Source organism: Protopterus annectens, chromosome 5.part0, assembly GCF_019279795.1.
Source record: "Protopterus annectens isolate FY-2018-M chromosome 5.part0, PAN1.0, whole genome shotgun sequence".
In the NCBI taxonomy this organism is placed as follows: domain Eukaryota; kingdom Metazoa; phylum Chordata; order Ceratodontiformes; family Protopteridae; genus Protopterus; species Protopterus annectens.
Genome location: NC_056735.1, coordinates 1515069630 through 1515089874, shown reverse-complemented (window position 1 = coordinate 1515089874; position 20245 = coordinate 1515069630).

Below are 20245 nucleotides of genomic sequence, written 5' to 3'. Positions count from 1 at the left end.
CTCAGTTCTTATGTATGCATGTATGAATATTAGTAAGTTTGTATGTATATAAATATGTATGTCTGTTGGTCTGTATGTATGCGTTTATTTGTTCATTATATTATTATATTTCATTATTAATTCTCAATTTGTTTTGAGGTAGCTAGGTATTATTATGCATCTCTCTGTATATTGAAGAGGTCTGGCTCATGCACAGCCCCTTCAGTTCTGCACATCCACTTGGTTTAGTTTTTCCACATAACTGACATCTGTGCATTTTTTTGAATATGAGAGCAGATACATTAAATGTATTTATATATATATAATCATCCCTTGGCACATGGCCTTAGGTGTATATGGACCTCTTCTATCCACCCACTGGTGAATCTGCCCATTGACTAGCATCAGTCTTTCCTTTGCACTATACCGACAGTTTCTATTTGTAATCCTGGACAAGTAAACATGACTTGACAACCCTTTGACCTATATAAGACACTACAGGCTAATATAAGCCCATTTACAAACAATGTGGGATTATCTCAGACTTGTCATAGGATGTTGATTTGGAGTTTATGAAAATGTACACATCCTAGCATTTCCATTTTTCAGTGTACCTAGGTAAGGTAGGATCGATGCCAAGGTGGAAATCTGTTTTAAATCTGAACTTCATGTGCCCCAAGTTGCCAACAGGAGTACTAGCTCTTTATGGACATGCCCTGGTTGTTGGCTGCTATTTTCTAGTCTCCATAGTCCACCCAGTTGTATTAGGGCATCCTTAAAAGAATCACCAACTTCCTCATTGACTCTGGGTTGTGTCTAAATCTTCTCGGTTCTTTGTGACTTCAGCATATGGCTCAACAATGTGTCAGTGGGTCTGTCTAAGGAATTACTGTGTCTTATGGGGGGATTTATGCATGCTTGTGTTGTTTTCTGCTTCCCATCAGTTAGGATCTACTTTTGGATTACTGTATCTACTAAGTCTACTTTAGCAAAAAAACGCAGCATGGGTTAAATCAACCAGATTTAATCCACAAAGGAGAGTTTAAACACTTTCATTCATAAACACAATGAACTTCATCAGAAACAAAAAGTGCAAACTAAGCAAAGCCTCTTATATAAACTTTTAAAACTGGAGTCAAAACATTCTTAAAGTTGTATACCATGAACATCTGACCTTTGTGGATTAAATCTGGTTGATTCAACCCGTGCAATGTTTTTTGTTTTTTATGTTTTTATCAGTACGCTATTTGTTAGTTTTTAAGTTTACTTGTCTTTATTTCTGTTCACAACATTACGGGTATGTCACAGCTGGATTTATACTTTGGAATGGGATTCAGTTCATCTTGTGGTACTGCTCCAAATACTACTACCTCCGGAGATTTAAGCATATTAATACATTGTATGGAGCAACTCTGTGGTCAAGTACAGTCCTTGACCACAGTTTTGAGTAAAGGAGGGATTGTGAACTCAAGTTATCTAAATAATTCAAATAATTTGAATTATGGGAATCGGGAGGCTGCTTCAACTGGTGGTGGTGATACCCGTTTATCGGACAACAGTACGGACCCTAGTGCAGTTGCTCGTGATGCTTGTGCTTCAACACATGGACATACATTAGACATACAGGACTGTTTGGAAGCCAAGTTTTTATTTGGGGATTCCGTCTATGAGAACAACACTGTGGGACAAACCCAGGTTCCTGACATAGAGGTTATTCTTAATTCTAAGATCAAACAGTTCTAGAAACTTATTTTCAAAAATAAATCCTTACAGATAGACACGTAATTTTTGCATTTTTGTATAGCTAACAAACGTGTACCCAAGGGACTATGGATTACTAAATACCCAAACGGTGTTACGCTTGGGTCAGTGTTTCGTATGGAAGTCTTTGAATTCTTTGATCATATCGGCATTGAGTTAATGAATTTGATTAAGGACAATATGCGGAGTTTGTCAATTTTGGAGGATGAGGTGCAGAACTTGGATTTAGAGATCAAGCAGGACTTATTATTTTCTCGCTGGTTGGACAACTATAAGGGCATGTTGCAGAGGGTTAACAACTATGAGAATAATTCTTTCAAAATAAAGCAAAGGAAAATTGCAAGGGATCATAAGGACTATGCAACGAAAAAGGTGTACCACACTCCCCCTGGTAATGGTAGCAACCAGGAAGTTAGTGAACCCTCCACAAATAATCATACTTCTGGCAATCGTGCTGCTGAGGATAACATATATGATGGTCTGAGGAGATCCAAGCAGATTGAGGAAAGGAGACAGAGGCAGGGTAATACTGTGTCTGGTATTAATAATCATACCTCTAAACAGGATTTTCGGAGGAAAGGGCACTCCAACGGGAGATATCGGAAGTAATTCCTGGTGAATCAACTTTGGACACTGATGAAGGTACTGTGTCTGTGTTAACATTTGGTGGATGTAAGGTGTTTAACTTTTCTTCCATCCCAATTATTGAAGCCGTGAGTTCCCTGCTTCAAAAGGGTTTTAAATTTGTGCCTTCTAGACAACCTAATGTAGGTGATTTGATAACTGAACTAAAAGTGTACACCAGGAAATTAAATTTGTCATGTATTCTTCCGCCTACTGTTAATGATACGGTGAGCTTGAAGAGAGCCTGTACATACAACCCAACACTTTTACCTGGTATTAATGTATTTGAACAGTTATGTGAACATAGCATCAGGGAGTGATGTCATAAAAACAGTAGACCTACATTTTACAGTCTTAATCATGCTGAGAGGAATTCCTTGTTTGCTTTGGCCAAGGACAGTAATATACAGATTATGAATCCTGACAAAAGTGTACGGTTTGTTATCACAAACAAGCACTTGTATTCCTCTAAGATGCTTGAATACCTCCAAAATGGGAGATTTTTCAGGGAGGCTTCTCGGAAAGAGATTAATATTGCTTATCATGGAATTGATTTACTTTAGGAGGACAATTTTTGACATATGATCTCCTGATGTGTCTCAGGGAATACCTTACTGTCAACAAACACAGAATTCCTGGGATTTGTGGTATCCATAAAATTCATAAGTCTGTTAACAACTCCCCTTTGAGACCCATAGTTGCATCAGGTGGGTCCAAAACTAAACCATTGGCCAAATTTGTGGATTTTAGATTAAAAAACTTTTCCAACAGATAAAAGCCATATGCTCAAGGACTCCTGGCATTTTTGGAAGTGATTTCTGTTACACCATATATATATGGAGGATATAATATTTGTTAAAATTGACATTAAAGATTTATTCTCAGTCATACCACATGACGAGGGTATGGACTTGTTCCATTATGCTATGACCAAGGGGACAAATTTAGCAAACAGTGAGGTACAATTGATTTTGCAATGTATGGAATCAGTGTTATCCAACAATTTTGTATATTTTGAAGGTGAATTTTCTAAGCAACACAGCGGTGTGGCAATGGGTGCAGCCTCTGCTCCCACTTTTGCGAACATGGTGTTGTGGTCATGGGAGACATCTGCTGTGTTGAATTCACTTCTTAAAACCTTTTTCAAAGTTTATCTAAGGTATTTGGATGACATTTTTATTTTATTGAGTGGCAGTAATGAACAACTAGCTTGTGTTATGCAGTTTTTGAGCAACATTATCAATTTCTTGGAGTTGACTTGCCATTTTGATCAAAATATGATCAATTTTCTTGATATTATGTTATACAAGGACTCCAATAATCAGAGGTGTGAGTCTAGTATTTTTAGGAAGGCCACTTTTTCCGATTCTTATTTGCATTTCGACAGCCAACAGCCTATTTGGCAAAGGTGGAACTTGGTGAAGGTCAGTTTATTAGATTAAGTAGTTTAATCTCTGATGACATCCAATTCCATAAGGAAATACATAAATTGAATGCAATGTTTATGAAAAGGGGCTATCCCCAGGATGTTGAATCAAATATTCAAATTTGATGCTGACCACAGGTATATTGGGTATCAGCCAATTTTGAGATCTGGCCATATTCCTGGTGGTCTTGGCAACCATGAAAAACAAGGGCCATTCACTGCTAATGACCTTTCTCAAGCTAAGGTTTTACCATATAGTAGGGATATTAACTGTCTGAAGACAGATATTGATAATCAGTGATCTACTGTATTTGTCAGCTTAGGGTTAACTGACAAATTGAGTTCCACTCCTAGGTTTGTTTACAAAAATTATATAAATCTTAAAAGTATCTTTGAATGGTATGGGACAGGTCACAATAAATTTATGAAGAACTGGGGGAATGAGGAAATGTGGCTCATGTAAGCAATGTAATTTTATTCTAGAATCTGCTAGCTTTCAAATACATTGGTTTCTGGAATTGATTACTGTTAATGGCCACTACCATTATAATATAAAGGGTGTTGTGTACATCGTATTATGTTCGTTCTGTCCAGCTTTTTATATTGGTAAAACCATTGGTCCTTTTAAGGTACGAATTTGCCAACATATGTATGCTATTGGTAAAGCCAACCATACTAATGCTTTGTACCAATACAGTGTGACATGTAAAGATTTTAAAAAGTTCTCCTTTGCAGTCTTGGAAAAGGTGGAGCAGCTACAAAGGGGTGGTGACTGGGAGACCTTGGTTGCCGAATGCCACGTGTCCCCAGGGGATTAATGATTTAGTTTCATTAAAACAATTATTAAAAGCAAGATCACTTTGCTTAACCTTGTTTTTGGTACAATAGATGTGTGATTATTTATATACACAGTCATATATTGTTTAGTTGGTTTATGGGGTTTCTTACATGTTTGGTTATATAGTAAATATTTAATATATATTTAATTTATTAATTCATATTTCTTATTTTTCATATATATGTATATATTTTCAATAACTTTCTTATTGTGGTGACAAAAACATTTATTTCTTATTGTTAATATGTTGTCGCAGTAGTATTATGTAAAATGTTTTTAATGTGCTGGAGGCTTTTTAATTTGTTCATGGTGTACAACTTTAAGAATCTTTTGGCGCCAGTTTTAAAAGTTTATATAAGAGGCTTTGCTTAGTTTGTACTTTTGTTTCTGATTAAGTTCATTGTGTTTATAAACAAAAGCGCTTAAGCTCATCTTTGTGGATTAAATCTGGGTGATTCAACCCGTGCAGTGTTTTAGTGTTTTTTTTTTTTGTTATTTTTTGGTTTTATCAGTACGGTGTTTGTTGGTTTTCTAAGTTTACTAAGTCTACTTTCTTTGATACCCCATTGTCTTCTTCAAAAAGGAGGCACAGGTGATTCTCATTAATTGATTACTCACTTAGAAGGCACTGGTGATTCTAATTAATTGATTACTGGCTACAAAAGATCATTCCCCTCTGTTCTTGATTTGCTTGTCCTGTATAACCTACAGCCTGTCCCTCTTAAAGTGCATGAACAACGATTTGATTTTGAGCTCCATTCTTTGAAATGACAAAACTGAGCTGGAAGACCTAAGGTCTCTATCTGACTGAGATCTCTCATAAGGAGGCAGCTTTTCTGTTTAATGACATCTGTGCAAGAGCTAATTGGCTGACAATACTTCTAAATCTAATATGATTCAGCTAGTATCAGCACCCACAACTTTCCCATCACATCAGTTTAAAGTGCCTGCTCAGTTCTTTACCTACAAGGCTGTAGTCATTAGGCCCTTTGCTCCTTCTCCTCCATACACCACTGGCTGCCCATCTTCTGTTGTACTGAGTAGGTCTTTCTATTCTAGTTAGTTTTCGCAGATCTCAGTTATAACAAGTTCACCACTTCATTTTCAGGCAAGCACTTTACAGCTTATATACATCCACTTGGATATTCTGGGAACAGTTATTTATCAGGTCTAAGAATTATCCTTGAGGTCTGTGTTTTCATCTTTACTGAAGGTGGTTCCACCATTTATTTTTGTGGATTCTTTTTTGCTGTGTGTTGTGCTACTTGCTTTTCATTTTTTGTGTATTTTCTTTTGTTTATTGTCAAAAAAATGTCCCATTTTGTTAGTCAGTCATGTGCACCGATCTATTTACTGTTATTTTTTCTAGATAAGTATATTAAGCTTGTTTGTGAACTGTTTTACTAACACAGCAAATTATGCCAAATTAAATATCTGAATTAAAAGGTGTCTGTCCCCCCACCTCCCAAAAAAATCCTCAAAAGTAGATCCCTTTCAGTAGGTTGACTAAAACTACTTCTGCCACAAATACGGAATGTCATATTTGCAGCAGCCTGTATTTATTAATTTTAAATAAATGCTCATAAATGTAACTAATTTGCTATTGCAGTCAAGTTTAAGTTACAGCAAATATACTTTTGTATGAAAACACCGTCTTTGCCTATGACAATACAAGGGCCTAGTAAGAGTAAAGTGAATTCCAAAAAAAGTTGCTCAGCAAACTTTCTTTTACTAAAATAAATATTTGTTATAAATGGCTCTAAAAATAAGACTTTTATTTTATTGCTCAGTCAGCTGCCTCATTGCAAGTACTAAACAGTGAAGAAAATCTAAATCTGTTTGGTTATTTAACTTTCTTAACGTTTCAAATGGTTATGACTGCATTGTAATGTTATCTTTAAGAATCTCTACAACCTCTGTGCTAGTCTGCGTCCCCTATGATTTCTGTACCTGTCATTATTGCCATAACTTGTATTAGAATATATTTGTATTTTATTCTTATTATATTGGTAGAAAATATGTCCCATTTAAACTTATTGCAAATAATTGTTACTTCATGAAAAAGCCTGTTTGCCTGGTTAACAAATGCAAAATAAAAGCAAAAAAATATGGAATAAATAATTCATAATCTTCACTATGTGGTGTTTCCTTTTAGCTATAAAATGGTTTATACTGCAAACCTACTTCCATATTTATTTTATAAATGATGTATTAGCTGGGGAATTATTGATATATACATAACAGGCAAGTGATAGTATTTCTGATTAATAGAAGCACATATTTTCTAAACTTTATGATGGAGTTTGGTATTATCAATGCATTCCCTCAACCTGTAAATGTATGCACTCTCTTTAGGCTACATATACCCCCTGTCCTTCCTATTCACCCATTTAACTTTGCTAATTGGTTTCTACAGCTGCATTGTACCCCCCAAAGCAGAGCCAGGGTTGCCTTTGAAACAGTAGTAATTGACACTCTATTGTTTGATCACTAATGGGTGTAACCAGCCAGCTTTTCCCCCAGAAGGGCAAATTGATGACATAAAGGGATTTTCCCCTTTAGCCAGGCTGCTGTAAACTCACTGTTGGTATATAATAATAGCAAGGGTGTAGGGGTAGAGAGGACTTACCCCCTCCAACAATTATGTTTTACTCTGAATTATTTATTTATTTATCCCAAATTATGTTCTCATTCACAAGATTTCATTTATCTGTAAGTGTGCATGCATGAAGGGATCACGAATGAGTCAATTACTTGTCAGGAGTTATTCTCAGGACTTACCAAGCATCGACTTGCACTATTCAGTTGCTTGATTTCTGCTGCACAGACGTTTTTTTTTATGCTTCTCATTATTTCTCTGTGTGATATCCCTTCTAGTCCTAGTCTTCAGAAATTACCTGCCAATGTGAACCCAGACTGCACTACCAACAGTACCTGTTGTAATAGCAAAGTTACATTCATCTGTAGATCATGCAGTTTCACACACCCCTTAGTGCTGAGAGTTCAGACAAGCTATAGATCTGTAGCTGAACTATATACTTTGTTTTATATTCTAATAATGACACTGCAATGCCGAACAAATGGAGTGGTGTATTCTTTTGGTATTGTCATTTAGACAAGATGTTATAGTAATGCACCAACTGTCTTGTGTGGTGGAATATAACTAAGTTATGAAGGCTCTTGTGACTTGGCTATCCATTGTTATATGAGCATTGTATTTCTCTATACAACCCACACCCTGGGTTTGCTAAATGCTCTATGTACTGCAAATCCAGTCATCAGGGGCATACATCTCTGTCTCATGGCACATAAAAATCTGGACAAAACATGACATAAGGGGGACAAAGAGGCAAAAATAGGGACACATTTTAAATATTGCTCTTATAAACTTAAAAAGTTGCTAGAATAATAGGATGTATATTAGTATGCACTTTCTTAAGGACATGAAGTCTGAAACTCAAATATGTCATTATTTATTGGCTTTGCTCCTCTAATCATTCTAGTGATTTTTCAAAAAAACACAGATTTTATGAAGAATAGGCCAAAAATCAGAGGCAAAAATCTGGACAGTTGAAGACACATAAGATGTTTCTTCCATCTTATTGGGACAAAGCATTTACCTCATTTAGCACAAACATAAGTCATCTGGCTCCTAGTAAATAATAGTTGAGCTGTTAATGAATTTTCCTTTACAAAAAAATAACAATCATCAGATTACATCTAGAATTTTGAAGATTCTTGAGACGTCACAGCCTTCACATCCAAGGATGATTAAGGGAATTTTGACATGGAACATTGTGTGCTAGAATTCCCACCACCAAGGAAGAAATCCTGTACTTGTCCCTGCAGTCATGGATATTGGAAAATAAATAGTTACCTTGTGTAAAAGAAACAGGAAACTATTTTGTAAAAGTATCATTCAAAACTGTAAAGCAAATCTGAAAACAATTAATCCTTAGTAACTTTCTAACAGCCATTACATCCTACAGTGTCTTCTGTAATCACTTTGTTCACTTTGAAACTTCCACATCTCCGGTCATACACCTGAATTGTACTGACTATACTGCTGCAGAATGCTTCTAGACATAGTTATAACCCACAACACTATTTCATAAATTTGCTAGAATCTTATTTGTGATTTACATGCCCTCTTTAACTTAGATAAAGCAAGCATTCATATTGTGCGGAAACACATTTTCATATTAAGGATGCCTGGATTTTTTGCTAACATGTTTGAGCAACAACAGCATTTCAAAGCATAGCTGCATGGGGTAATGAGTTAGCTATACTGTAGGTGCCACAAAAGTACCAGCTTCTGTACTGATCAGAAAAACATGATAGCACAATGACACCTAACCTTTACCTTGTCAGTATGACACTGCAGTACTGCTACCAATCAGGCAGCAGCCAACTAAGAATTTGCTATAAATAAAGCTATTTTGCCTCCATGAATCATGAGCTTGAAGATTTTATAAATTACTCTATGTCATGCACGAAGATAACAAAGAATGGGATTCTCCATATATACTTGCTGCCATTTGCTTTCTAGAACAACCCCCCTCCCCCATCCTCAACAAAATGACCATTATATGTACCACACCAATTCATACTGCTCATATACATACATACATATATATATATATATATATATATATATATATATATATAATATATATACATATATATATATATATGTATGGGTTCACTATGTAAGACCAAAAACCCACAAGACCGATGCCCGTAATCCCAAGACCAAATACCCAAAAGACGAGAAGACCGACGGACCACAAATGCGAAATTCAAAACAGTGAACAATCAGCACACATACAGTACACACATACACACAATGTCCCCCCAAAGCCAAACAAATAATTCTACACTATAGTGCGCCCCCACACCCCCCCTACTTTAATATTCTAACTCAGAGATCGCACAAACACACACACAAGGCAAACTCACACCCACACATTACAGTCCCTTACGCGCACACACCACAGTCACAACACTCACTAACACACACTAAGACCCTCACAAACACACTTACACACAGATACTTACCTGAACCACAACACCAGAAGTGCTACCTCAATATCTCTTAACATCGGGATTTTGAATTTCGAGCTTCTGGTCTTTCGGTAATGTGGGGTATCGGGCTTCTGGTCTTGGTAATATGGGCATCGGGATTCTGAGCACTCGGTATTTCATAAGGGGACCCATATATATATATATATATATATATATATATATATATATATATATATATATATATATAATACCATGTTAAGTAAGGTTTTACTGCGTTTTTTTTTGGTTTCGGAACAAAGATTGTTTTCCATTGGAAAATAATCGCTGTTCTGAAGTTTCGACGTTGTAAGCTTTTACTTACATATGGTTGATCATCTGTTGTTCGCTCTTCTGAGCGTGCGATATGATAATATAGACCCTATATATATCTATATATATATATATATATATATATATATATATATATATATATAGAGAGAGAGAGAGAGAGAGAGACAGCTTACCTACACATTCTTTCCCCAGTCTGCTGTCTACTGTAGTCATGGTGGTGGGAATGTGGGCATTCCAGGTGTGATGATTATGTGAGTGGCCCTTCAAATATGCTGTTATTTTGGCTACAAAGCAGAAAACTAATGTCCAGTAACTACTCACAGCCTTAATATACTGGCATTCAGCAGGGCACTCACACTGCGGGAGTCACATACATATACTATATGCCTTTTGCTTGTGATAGCCACCTAGCACATGTTATGTTTCACCCATAGCATCTCAAACATATATTAATGACATCCTTCAGGTAAATTTTCTTGCTGATAAGATGTTATGAGTAGGGGTTCCCCCAAACACCCAAAGAAGCATGGTTCATAGAATCAATGGAGGACTGCAGCCTGTGCATAAATAGCATGGTGCACCTAACAATGGTATACACAGACTAGTGTCCCTGCTGCCTTTCATGCTCACACATGTGTTGTCCATCAAAACAGAGAAACATCTTGAGCCACAGATGTGTCAAAAAGGACCGCTCACTCACAGACATAGGCACACACAAGACTATATTGTGCAAATGCCCCAAGTGAATTGACTGTGGTGTTTGAACTCCACACCCTTAGTAATAGGTTCTTAGGTTCATTGGTAAATATCAGGCTATTAATCTGCAGACTGTTTATTATTCAAAACACCACTTATTTCTGATAGCATCATGCCACCAATCATCATGAAAGACCACATTTTGAAGGTGCTCTCCACAATGAAAAATGCCTTATCAGTGGGACCTGACAATATGATTTGTTACCTAAGTAATAGCAGTAAGCAAGCACTGCGGGTCCCACTCCTCATCCTCTTCAACCTGAGCCTGTCTCAAGGGGGTGGTGCATAGCTGTTGTGATGCCACTCCTGAGAGGTGGCTACTCCACAGACCCCAGATATTACAGAGGCATCAGCCTGATGAAGCTTATGTGCAAAGCAATAGAACATATCATAAATAACCTAATTTACTATGATGTGAAGAATCTTATCAGACTCAAACCCCAGCAGTTTGGCTTTGTCAGTGATAGATCCTCTTTAAGGAGTCTTATGAATGTCTTTGAGAAGAGTACTCAGGCTATAGAATGTGGAAAAGCTGTCCACACAGTGTACCTTGACTTCACAGAGGGAGTTTATACCATAGCACAAGCAAATATAATAGACAGGTTGATGAAACTCCAAAATTACCTGTATGTGGTTATGTGAATAGTCAGCTGGCTTAGAGGCAAGACTGGCACAGTAAAAGTAAGAGAAGCAACCTCAGAGAGCATGAAGATGATCAGTGAAGTTGCACAGGAATTTGTGATGGGACTTCTACTGTTCATTATCAGCTTCTCCCATCTCCACTTATCAAACAAGGTTCTCTGGTCAACAAAGTTTGCAGATGATTATTTGGTGGGAGTCAGTGTCAAACCTCCTCGGAAATGCATGCACTGCAACAGGAACTTACACTTATTAACAGCTTGTGTACAAAAAATGGGCTTAATGCCGAAAAGTGCAACATTGTAGCTTTTGGTAAGCACAACCTATTTACTACTTACAGCATAGATAACAGATCACTTCAAAATGAAAATGTCTTCACAGACCTGGATTCTTGGATGGACGGCTGCCTTATGTTTAGCCATCACATTGCAACAGTGGTTAAAAAATCCTTTTACTTCGCATAGCTCATAGCAAAAGGTATTTCTTCCAGATCAAAAGAAGTCTTGCCTTGCATGTACCCTGCAGTGATTATGCCATCATTGATAATAACACCTCAATTGGGATATACTTTTCTAAGGTTATCAAGATTGGAAAGACCCCAGAGGTTTGTAAGCTAAAAGAGCAGGGGCTTAAAAAACCTGAAGTACCAGGACTGAGGCTTTGTTCCTATAATCAGATTCATATAAACTCCTTAGGGGTAACCTGTGCCTTCCTTATAGAGCAATAAGGGACGCAGTAGTCCAAGAACTCTTATAACTCAATGTATCAAACAGTTCAGCTAAGACTAGGGCCAGAGATCTAAATACTCTAACAAATAAATAAAACAAGGATGATGGATAAATTTATCATGCAAAGTCTATCAGTTCTCAGGAACAAACTCCCTCTCCAAGTTAAGCAGCGTAAGTCATTGTCTGCCTTTAAAAACGAGGTGAACAACTGGATAGGCATTCATAAATCTGGCCTTAGTATTACCTGCTTGGGTGTCCCTGACAAGAGAGGCAATTTCTAAGGCTGGGTACTGGCAAGGCAGATATGGACTCTATGTTCAGATGCCCTGTAACTCCCATGATCCTATAATCCTATGAACAATGTCACTGGTGTGAAACTTTAGAAAATATAATGCTGTACTGGGTGAGATGGTTAAAGATGAGTTAAGACGATGAGCGAGGAGAACACTTTTTGGGAATGGTCATCGATGGACCAATCAGAGCTATGCAGAAGGTTTAAGGAACAGGAAAAGTGAAACTAATGAAGAGAAGACCAAAGCTGCTACGAAAGACTCAAAAACTAGCCATTAGATAAAATGCCAGGACATGATAAAGGAGGACGACATAGACCCCTGAAAGGTAGAGGGGGAGGCCGAATGAAAGGATACAAGCAGAAGGGTAGCACAGGACACAAAAGCAGCAAAAGCACACATTGAAATAGACTTGCATAAAGAAGGATCAATATGGAGAAAAATATTTTTAAGAGGGATTGCAGGAAGGAAGATGTAAGGAACATCCCTGGTCAGGCTAATTAAGGATGGGAAAGAGATCATGTAAGACAGCAAAATAAAGGTATCAAGCTGAATGTATAACTTTCCCTCTTTGTGAAGGAAGTGAGTACCATGTTAGAAGGCAGTTGAGGTAATGTGGGGAAAGCAGTAGATGGACACCAGGATAGAAAGAGAGGGTGTGGAAATGTAGCTGCTGTACTAAAGGAGGACAGAATGAAGGGACCATATGAGTAACTATCCAGAATAATCAGCAATCTGGTTAATGTGCTAGTTAAATCGTTTGACAGACTTCTTCAGCAGCTCACTGAGCACAACACAAATGTGCAAGAATTAGAAAAAAAACAAGCCAGGTACCCTTGTAGAAGAGAGGGGACAACACAAATATGCAAACCTACAGGCTGAGTAACCTTATGGTGGCAGCAGGGAAAGTCATAAAACCCTGAAGGAAAATTATTACTTTTCTGAAGTACAACAGTCTGTATGCAGCACTCAGGATGATGTTGTGGTCAAAGGAGCTGTCAGGTAAACAATCATTATCATCAACCCCCTTTTTCACATTTTCTACATGGAGTCGGGTGTCTTGTCAACTGTCACCATCTCTCTCAATTCAATGCCACACTTCCATACTCATGCCTGACTGATGCGGATCTTCTCCCACACTATCCATCCACTGATTTGCTAGATGCCCTAATTTCCTGTTACCTTCTTTCTGTCTTCCCCAAATCTCCTTCACTAGATTATCTTCTGCTTTTCTGCACGTGTGCCCAAACCACCGTACTCTGTTCTCTTTGATCTTTTCTGCAATTGGAGCTACTTTGGCTTCTGCTCTTATGTCCTCGTTTCTTCATCTGTCCCACAGTGTGCATCCTACCACCTTTCTCAGCCACTTCATTTCCATCACCTCTAGCTTTCTCATCTGCTCTGTCTTTACTGTCCAAGTTTCTATACCATACAGTAGTACTGGTCATACCACTGTCTTGTACCCATTACTTTTCAGCTTTTTTGACATTCTTCTGTCATACACTACACCTGACACCCTATGTCAGTCGGCTGCAGCCCCTCTGATTCTAGCTTCGACCTCTTCATTCAGATTTTTCTTCTCCTCAACCACCCCTCCCAGATACCTGAAGCTATTAAACTCTTCCACTGTCTTCCCTTCTATTTCAATTCTCAGCTTTTTCTGATTTCCCTAATTTGCTGCCATTACCACTGTCTTATCTATACTTAATTTCATCCCATGCGCATTCAGTTTTGCATTCTATTATCCAATCCTTTGCTGATGTTCTTGATCAGATTCTGCCTATAATGCCACATTATCTGCACACAGCAACTTTGTTGATCTGTCTCCTCAGACCTGTTTGCTAATGTAGTCCATGAGCAGCAATGGGCTCAGAGTTGAACTCTGGTGTACACCAACTCCCACTGTGAACCTCTGTCAGATAAACATCATTAAGTTTTAAAGGAGAACTTGAAAACAAAAGTCCAGTAGATTAGATTTAGAAGAACTTCAATAAGACAAAACAGAAAACTGATGGAAAATCTGCATTGTTTGGGGGTAAGACATTGAGTAACTGAGATGAAGCAGGGTTTAGAGAAAGAGTAGAAAGTTTTGGTAAGATATTAATTTTTATTAATAAGGGACCTATCATAGAGAATGCAAATCTCTTTGCAACATGTACATAGATGCTGTTGTTAAGTTTCGGAAAGCCAGTTTAATGAAGGACTTATAAAGACCACCTGACTGAATAGAATAATGATAGTTGGGATATTATGCAGATAAATGTCAAGTTCTATGTCTAGGTCATCATCAGAGATGGCTTTCATATACTCCTTGAGTAATTTATCCAGGCAACCAGGAAAATGCCCCTACTCCATTGAAGAGAGTGCATGAGGTAGAAATTGTACATGTAAAGGGCAATATTTGTTTGGAGAAGGAAAATAATTACATTTGCGTAACATTTTTTCAGAGATAAAGAGCTTTCTGAACCAGTTTTGTGATTAATGAAAGTGCCTTAAGGTAATCATTGAAAGACTGTAGCGCAACATAACAGAGTGCCTTGTTATTGTGATTGAGGAACTTATGGTAGAATAATGTGATGAGCTCTCCGGTAAAGAATCAGTTTTGGACCAGCAAATTCAACACAATAGTGATGTGCAGGAAATAAAAGATCTATAAAATAAGGAGAAAGTGCCCTCAAAATCAGGAACATTTGAACAACATACTGAAGGAGTTATGAGACCTTTTTTCCACAAAAAGTTATTTATCTTTCTTGTTTGAAGAACATGTTGAATGAATAACTGCAAGAATAAAAGTGCAAAGTAAGACAAAATGTGAGGAAATAAAAGTAATCTGGGTAGTATAAGTAGGCCAGGACTGAGTGGGCAGCTGGGGGAGGGACACCACAGCCTTTTTCATGTAGGATAACAGTTTACCTAAAGCAAGTCCTGATAGCAACATTCTAATATCGTGCACCTCTCATACAGTAGATGACTGTGTTGTTGTGTCTTTTGGCTTTTCCCGGTTAGGGTTCGCCACAGCGGAACTCCGGTCCGCTAATGATTGGTAATTGATTTTTACATGCTGAGTTACCAGCCCTGATGCACAACCTTCAATGAAGGTGCGCCCATTCATGCATGTCTCCATGCAGAAGACGCTCTAGCTGAGAATCAAACCAGACAGCATCTTGCTGTGAGGCGACAATGCTACCGCAGCACCACCACCATGATAAAGTGCAATTAATTATGGCCAGAGTATTATAGTTTATCTTGCTTGTCTCTTACACATATTGTCCATTCCTGACAAGCTTTATCAACAGGCAATTAACTGTGAGTGTGTAACTTTGAAGCCAGTTGCATTCAAAAAAGGCCTGTCTCTCCCTCCTCCCCAAAGCAAATGCTTTAACGGTAGTAATTTAATTAATTAATTCAAAGTGGCATAAGGTAACATAGAGATGAGTAACTTGTAAGTAATATTTTCTTCAAGCTGATCCTTTAGGATTTACAGTTCCACTGGTGACAATAGCCACTTGTTAGTTGCATCCTTTCTTCTTTGTTTATTAAATCCATTTAGATGCATGGGAAAAATGTTAGAATCTAAATTTGCATCTGCATTAGAAAAGTGCCACATGCCTTAACATGGATTAGTCATTTTAAGCTATAATATTGTAGTCACTCCTCTTAATTTCTCCAATTCTTTTGGGTTTCTAATACTATGATGGGAATGGACCCCATTCCTAAGTCGAAGTACGATTAAACTTCATGTAATTAGTATTGTTTCAATCTTTGATGTCAGCCAAAAGTGCTCTTTGCAGCACCCATAATGTTCCCAGTAATGACTCCAGCTGCAATTCGTATGGGGTTACACGGATCGGTAACATACCTAATACAATTGTAGATTATTTTTTATATGACCCATTGCCCCTACTACTATTGGAACTGTTTGGGTATCTTTCCTCCACATGGCTCCCGTTTCTGCCAGCAGATCCTGATATTTTATGACTTAGTGTCTCTCTCTACGCAAGACACTGTAGTCACTGGGTGTGATGATTTCAATGATCGATGCTACTTTTGCCTTCTTTTCTTGGACCACTATATCTGGTTTTCTAGCATTTATCTTTTGAACTGTTGGTAATAGTAGGTTTATAGGTTACTACTAGGCTAACTACCCTTATGGGCCATTTTAAGCCTAACCAATTACCCCATGTCAGAATCAAACCCTGCACCTTGTTTTTATAAGGTAAGCACCTTAACCATTACGCTAACCTCCCACATGGGTGATCCCATGTGATATAAACTTCATCATTTTATATGATGCTTTGTGGCTCATGTTTCTAGTGTTTTTCAGCCACTTCAATACCATAATGTTTGCACAATCCCCAGTGCAACAGTCTTGCCACATTATTATGCCTTTCAGTATACAGTCCTTCTGCCATTAGTATGTCACAACCAGCAACAAGGTAGTCACTCTTTTTTATTTTTCAAAATCTTTTAGGTTTCTAATACTATGACTGGAATGGATCCCATGTCCAAGTCAAAGTACAATTAAAGTCCATGAAATTACTATTGTCTCAATCTTTGATGTCAGCCAAAAGTGCTCTTTGCAACACCTGCAATGTGCCCAGTAATGACTCCTGAAATTCGTATGGGGTTACATGGATTGATAACATACCTAAATACAATTGTAGATTCTTTTTTATAAGACCAATTGCTCCTACTACTATTGGAACTGTCTGGGTATCCATTTTCCACATCCTTCATGGACTGTTAGAACTTGTCAGAGAAACTTGGGAAGAAAAATAAACCTAAAGGCCTTACAGTGGGCATGAAACAATGATCTTAAGCTTCAGTGGGTTAATTGGACCATAATGTGGTGGTATCATCAAATAAAGTGCCGGATTGACTGCAAATGTTATAAATAGTGCTACGTTTTGTGTGTAAAATGTGTAAATATAAGTGCAATTGAGAATAAGAAGTGTTTCTTTAATGACACAGAGGAGATTTTTTTAGATTAGCAAGAGAAGTCTCACTATTAGTTTAAGTGAGGATTTTGCTTTAAGAGAAGAAACAAATGTTGCTTTCATGAGCTAGAGTATGTTTAATGAAAATATTAATGCTATAGAATCACAGGATCATGGGAGAGGCTTACATGCCTAGCCAAGATTTTATCCCCAAAGAAGAAACCTCAGCCAGCACCTGTTGCCCTGACAGTGAGGGACACAGGTGGAAACCCTGGGACAAATTTGTAGTTTCCCATCTACTCATCAAAGTTGCATTTGAAGATGATCAGTGACATATTTTATTTGACGTGTATGGGGAGTCTATTCCAGAGATGGGGCAGCCTCTGAGAGACAAAACTGTCTCTCCAACAGGTTTTTTAATGTCACATATTAGTTTTAAGCCTTTCAATTGGGTAATGCATGAGAAGTTAGGCTTACAGATATGGAGCATCTCTAGTAGAGCAGGGTCTGAGATTGCCTTGGACGCGAGACATAGATTACCTCTGAGTAATCTATACGATACGGAGTAGAGTGATAGCGATTTGAGCCTATCCACATAGGACAGGTACTGGAGGCTGGATTCCTATTATATAATCGAAGACACAATCCTTCGAATGCATCTTGATTGAACTTGAAAGCACGAAACAGCAAAATAGCGAAACAGCATATAAGCGATTTCTTTACCTGGGAAAGAAATCGCTTGTCTGCCTCCATTACTTTGCCATTTTCCTCACTGTAGTGCGATTTCGGAGTTGATATATTTAAGTAGGGGGGTATAGGGGGTGAAGCCCCCCACTTTATGTAATGTTTTGAAGTTTTTATTTTATTTTTTTATTTTTTTTTTTTTTTTGTGGAACAGCGATTTTTTTCCCCTGGGAAAAAAATCACTGTTCTGAGTGTTCGAGATTGTAAACTTTCACTTACATGGGGTAAATAAATCAGCATTCTCTTTTTAAGCATTCAATGATTTAATATAGACCCTTGAAGGTCATGAATTCTCTTTGTGAGGTATTTCTGTGGCCTTTTGTGTTGGTGCAGGTGTTGTGAGAGGTACATACCAAACGGGGCACTGTACTCAAATTATTGGCCTAATGAGGGAAGAGTACAGAGAAGTAATAACCTCCATTTTTCATGAATGCAATCCCTTTACTTATGAGATAAACCAAGTAAAAGGCTTTTCTAACCGCTGCCACTACACGATGTTCAAATGTGAGATTGTTGTCAACTTGTGTACCCAGGTCTCTCACCACATGTTGTGTGCTTAGGGGGTTGCCATTATTGTGGTAATCAGTAGGGACCGTGTTTTTGCCAAATGGTATGATAATACATTTTTGTGTTTAACTTAAGGCCATGACATTAGCACCAGTCATTTGTTGCTGTGAGACCCTCTTGTAGTATGTTAACATCATTTGAGGAGTCAGTGACAGCACCATACTTACAATCTTCCTCAGACTTGATCAACCACGGGCCTTTTGCCTTTGCCTGGACCTCTGAGAAGTAGATGCCAAACAATAAGGGTCCCAGGACAGATCCCTGAGGAACACCAGCCATGACAGGTCTGCTGTTGGAGGTGGTGGCAACTAGTTGACCTTGTGAGTCCTATTGGTAAGTCAGTTGGCCACCCACCTGATGAGAGAGGGGTTTACGCCAAGTTGTGTTAGCTTTTTCAATGATGCCCGAGTGGGGGATTGTGTCAAAGGCTTTGGCCAAGTAAAGTTAAGCTGTATGTACTGACTTGCCCTCATCCAGTGCCTTGGTGACAGTCTCAAAAAGTTAACCAAGTTCAACACTATAAAAAGAAGGCTAAGATAATCCCATTCAGAGTATTATTTGCCCTTCTTGGAAGATTTAATATGAGGAGGAACAGCTCTGGATGAAGAGACAACAGATTGAATGAAGCTCTGGAAGGAAGTGCTAGGAGTAAGGGAGAGATTTTATTTCTGTGATAGGAATCTTGGAGAGGAGCAACTGAGAGCCTCAGACAGACAGGAACAGGGAGTACTATGACAAAGACTGTGTCACAGTTGTATGGGAATGTACTGAATGCACTTGCTATGATTTTTTCTAAAGGCATAAGAGTTTTGTTTTGGAAATAACCTGCAGCTTTTTTTTTTTTAATTCTCTTTATTAAACATTTTCAGCAATACACAATATAGAAAAACAAACCCTCAAACAAAGTCAAAACATACATCGAAATAATGAAGCTCAACATGAATAACATATGTACAGTAAGAACTATATACACTTATACATTGGCCAACTGAGAATAATTCGGTACAGCAAATTGAAAGGTATTAGTGTATAAAGTAACATACAATCATTTTAGAATATGATCAAATAAGATTCTCCAGACTTCTTTAATTATAGATTTGTGATTGTTATTGTGGAACAGGTATTTCTGAGCTTTTAGGTGTTTAATAGCTAAAGATTTAAAGCCACCCCAGGATAAAGTTTGCCTGTTTTTCCAATTCAAAGAAATATAGTATTTGATTAACATAAATATAGGGATTAGAACCTTATATTTCCACTCGGAGAGACCAGAAGGAGGGATATGTAGAATGGCAAATTCCCACGAAAGGGTAGATTTTTCATAACCTATTTTTTCGAGTAGGACTCTCAACGCACACCATAACTTATATGAACATTTACAGCTCCAAAAGGAGTGTAGGATATCATCGGTTTAGTTGGGGCAAAATTGACAGTTGGAGGAATAATCGGGGAAAATTTTATTAAGCACGACAGGGGGTGAGGTATGCATTATTCATTATCATGAGCTGTATATAGGCTAGCTTTTTAAGAGGTATATGTTTAGAACTAATCTTTAAAGCCTTAGATATCTGATCTCGATTAATAGAGGGATTGATTTTTAACCA